Source organism: Chrysoperla carnea, chromosome 1 (assembly GCF_905475395.1).
Source record: "Chrysoperla carnea chromosome 1, inChrCarn1.1, whole genome shotgun sequence".
NCBI lineage: Eukaryota > Metazoa > Arthropoda > Insecta > Neuroptera > Chrysopidae > Chrysoperla > Chrysoperla carnea.
Genome location: NC_058337.1, coordinates 77178616 through 77182651, shown reverse-complemented (window position 1 = coordinate 77182651; position 4036 = coordinate 77178616). Strand labels below are relative to the sequence as shown.

The following is a 4036-nucleotide window of genomic DNA, read 5'->3' as shown; positions in this document are numbered from 1 at the left end:
CATACATACATACATACCGGCCAAACACATTACCCTAGCCATGATATAGTCGGGGTAAAAATTATATTTGTAAGCACTGATTTGACTTGACAACAGAGGAAATTTTGAACTATTTCTACCCAGAATAAAATTGAATAGACGTATAAAGCCTTACAAAAAGTTTTAACTATAGTTAATTTCGGTGAAAACTCAATTTTAAAACTCTTGAAAAACTAATTGTAAGAAACAGAAGTCGCTATAGATGAAAATGAATCAATTTCAGCCATTTTTTGTTTGTTTGGTCATTAAAAAATAAAAGTACGAACGAAACCGCAGACAAAAATTATTTCATAAATAATGAAATATAAAATTAATTTTATATTAATGAATTAAATATTTAATTTTTCCAATGTATAATTAAATTGTTAATAAACTTTATAAATTTACTGTGGTTTTTTATTTAAAATGAATTATTCAAGAAAGAATTGAGTATGTTCGTATAATAAGTACCTATCTATGTATGTAATACACAATGTAAATATTATTTATTACTTGTGGCAATATTTTCTTTTATAAATAGTAATTAAAAAATAACTTTCAATGTCAATGACAATTAAAATATTGTAATCATAGTTCCGGTTAATAAATAATAATAATGTCCTATATATTTTTTGAGTTTCTAATCAATTATTCAGATCTGAATCGTCTAAGAGGTGATCGTAGTAAATTCTTTCTAACTACATTAAAGTATAATTTTTAAAAATGTAAAAAGTGTGCTAAAGTTCCAAAAATCATTCAAATGTCATCTTCCGTTAAAAATTTATTGACGATTCTGCGATGTATACTCAATGACACAAAAAATATGTACAATTCTACATTTAAAACAAATGAAAACAAACAATTGACTGAGTTAATTGTTGAAATACCATGTATAGACAGTGTTGATTACTCTATCACATTTTTCACATACATGTCACACATACATAACTGAAAATCCCATATTAATACATACTATAAAATTTGCATCTTATGTGTGTCCTCGTGAGTAAACAGTGGTTTTTACAAAAAAATGTTTCAAACAAAAATTGTTTATTTTTGGACAAGCAACATATTTATATTTAAACTTTTGTTCTATCTCTAACGGTTTACAAGATTGGACCTACGGATCCAAGACCCAATTGACCTATGTTGCGAACTCGATCTCACTTTTACGTCTTGAGTGCGCTGCTTGAAATTTCAGCTTGATGTCTATTTTCGTTTTTGAGTTATCGTGTTGACAGACGGACAACCGAAAATGGACTATCTAGATGATTTTATGAACACCTATACCCAAATTTTTTTCATAGCATCAATTTTAAGCGTTACAAACTTGGAACTAAACCTAATATACTATGTATATTTCATATATACATGGTATACAAAAATCATGTCGGTTGATACATGGCTTGCTGGCAGTACTCTAAGCGAGCTTTCTTCCCTCGATTCATATTCCATATGAAAACTATTTTTGTCGTTTATCGCATCATTTTTGCCAAATTTGTATCAAAATAAATGCAACTTATAAAGATAATTTGTAACTTATTTATTATTAACTTATTTAATTTGTTTAAATTTATAGTTACAGATTGACCAACTCAAGAGAGTTCCTTTCCTTAAAAAATTCTCAATTCAATTTGTTTGATTTGAAGGAAATTAATTCATTGAGACCTTTATATGTTTTTCGTGATTAATAATTTAACATTAAGAAGAGATTTACCAGAGACTCAACGATTTTATTAAATACATCAAAACATAAAAACGTCGTTATGAATGCTTCAATTTCCAAATCGTATGTATACCTCTCAAAAATATTAAAAAAATTATTATTATATAAATTAATGTTGGAAAGCAAAAAATAATCAGTCAATAGGAATCACAGTCAACTTTGGTTCTGTTTGGCCCTTAAACTGTTTTAACTAAAAACCTAAGCAAAATAAGCCAAAAAAGATCGCAGTCGGCAGGATTCGAACCTGCGCTCCCATAGGGAATCTGATTTCGAGTCAGACGCCTTAACCACTCGGCCACGACTGCTGTTGATTCTACTTAGCTCGACAACTGGTTTTTCTAGAATTCGAAGCCAATTTACCAAAAAATAATCGCAGTCGGTAGGATTCGAACCTACGCTCCCAGAGGGAATCTGATTTCTAGTCAGACGCCTTAACCACTCGGCCACGACTGCTGTTGATTCTACTTAGCTCGACAACTGTTTTTACTAGTATTCGAAGCAAATTTAGCTAAAAATAATCGCAGTCGGTAGGATTCGAACCTACGCTCCCAGAGGGAATCTGATTTCTAGTCAGACGCCTTAACCACTCGGCCACGACTGCTGTTGATTCTACTTAGCTCGACAACTCTTTTTACTAGTATTCGAAGCAAATTTAGCTAAAAATAATCGCAGGCGGTAGAATTCGAACCTACGCTCCCAGAGGGAATCTGATTTCTAGTCAGACGCCTTAACCACTCGGCCACGACTGCTGTTGATTCTACTTAGCTCGACAACTGTTTTTACTAATATTCGAAGCAAATTTAGCTAAAAATAATCGCAGTCGGTAGGATTCGAACCTACGCTCCCAGAGGGAATCTGATTTCTAGTCAGACGCCTTAACCACTCGGCCACGACTGCTGTTGATTCTACTTAGCTCGACAACTGTTTTTACTAGTATTCGAAGCAAATTTAGCTAAAAATAATCGCAGTCGGTAGGATTCGAACCTACGCTCCCAGAGGGAATCTGATTTCTAGTCAGACGCCTTAACCACTCGGCCACGACTGCTGTTGATTCTACTTAGCTCGACAACTGTTTTTACTAGTATTCGAAGCAAATTTAGCTAAAAATAATCGCAGTCGGTAGGATTCGAACCTACGCTCCCAGAGGGAATCTGATTTCTAGTCAGACGCCTTAACCGCTCGGCCACGACTGCCTTCATTTTTTAAAATGTTTACTGAATTGTTTATGAGTTTATGAGTAATAAATTTATACGATCTACTCATAGCCATGAAAATATAATTAAATGCCGCTTACGACAAAATTATCCAAACATGAAATACCTATATTATTTTCATTTTCCGTGAAGCTTTTAAATGTTTCACAAGAAATTATTACTTCAATATTACCGGAGCAAGAGGTTTGGATCCTCAAAGAGACAAAGATTTAAGTCTGCTTCTTTCAGTTTGCGTCACACTTTAATGGATTGAATGTCAAATCACATTTAAAAATTTTGTATTTTCCAGTTCGTTGTTCCTAAATAATAAATAGACTATGACTTTCATATATTTTATGGCAAGCAAGATAAATTGACACAAAAAAAAATCAAAGACTGAACATTCCATTAAGGTGACACTCTTTTTGCTTTTACGGAAGCCCACAGCATACAAAAACGTGTTTTCCTAGTTTATATTAAGCTTTATTTTTAAATTTTAATTTAATTCATTTTCTGTTTTTCTCATGTTCTTGCATTTGTACAAATACTACAAACTTAGAAACTGATATTCTTTTCAGTAAGGATTTCAAAATATTAAGATTCATCAGAGATTCAAGTTTGAGAAAAAAACTTGTTTATGCATGCAGTTAATACATCTAAACACAATTTCAAGGATGAATTTTTAGAATGAAAAATAATTAAATCAAAATGTATCTAATTAAAACTATTTATTCATCAAGAATTTTCCTTGTAAAATAAAATTCTCACATAATTAAGAAAAATTGCGAAGGATCAATTAAAACATCCATCTATGTTATTAAAAAAAAAAACCGGTGTGTAAAAAGCGTTATTGCTTTTGCTTCTTATATATAAAAATGAATCGCTGAATGTGTTGCTAAGTGCAAATCTCGAGAGCAGCTGAACCGATTTAGCCAATTCTTTTTTTATAATATTCCTTGAAGTACGAGGATGGTTCTTACGGAGAGAAAAATTTAAAAAATTGCTTGAAAAAGTCTAAAAACACTTTTCTATATTCCCATACAGAAGATTCGTAATTATGATTGAAAGTCAATTTGAACTTTAATATCATAAAGTTTAA

General features: G+C 31.4%; 7 non-coding genes across 7 annotated transcripts; all 7 read right to left on the bottom strand.

Moving 5' to 3' along the window:
- Nucleotides 1-1967: 1967 nt before the first annotated feature.
- Nucleotides 1968-2049, bottom strand: Trnas-cga. Its single transcript has one exon. It is a non-coding gene; the product is annotated as a tRNA-Ser (tRNA).
- Nucleotides 2050-2115: 66 nt separating this feature from the next.
- Nucleotides 2116-2197, bottom strand: Trnas-aga. Its single transcript has one exon. It is a non-coding gene; the product is annotated as a tRNA-Ser (tRNA).
- A 66-nt stretch (nt 2198-2263) lies between these two features.
- On the bottom strand, nt 2264-2345 carry Trnas-aga. Its single transcript has one exon. It is a non-coding gene; the product is annotated as a tRNA-Ser (tRNA).
- A 66-nt stretch (nt 2346-2411) lies between these two features.
- On the bottom strand, nt 2412-2493 carry Trnas-aga. Its single transcript has one exon. It is a non-coding gene; the product is annotated as a tRNA-Ser (tRNA).
- Nucleotides 2494-2559: 66 nt separating this feature from the next.
- Nucleotides 2560-2641, bottom strand: Trnas-aga. The gene has a single exon. It is a non-coding gene; the product is annotated as a tRNA-Ser (tRNA).
- Nucleotides 2642-2707: 66 nt separating this feature from the next.
- Trnas-aga lies at nt 2708-2789 on the bottom strand. The gene has a single exon. It is a non-coding gene; the product is annotated as a tRNA-Ser (tRNA).
- Nucleotides 2790-2855: 66 nt separating this feature from the next.
- On the bottom strand, nt 2856-2937 carry Trnas-aga. The gene has a single exon. It is a non-coding gene; the product is annotated as a tRNA-Ser (tRNA).
- Nucleotides 2938-4036: the final 1099 nt, after the last annotated feature.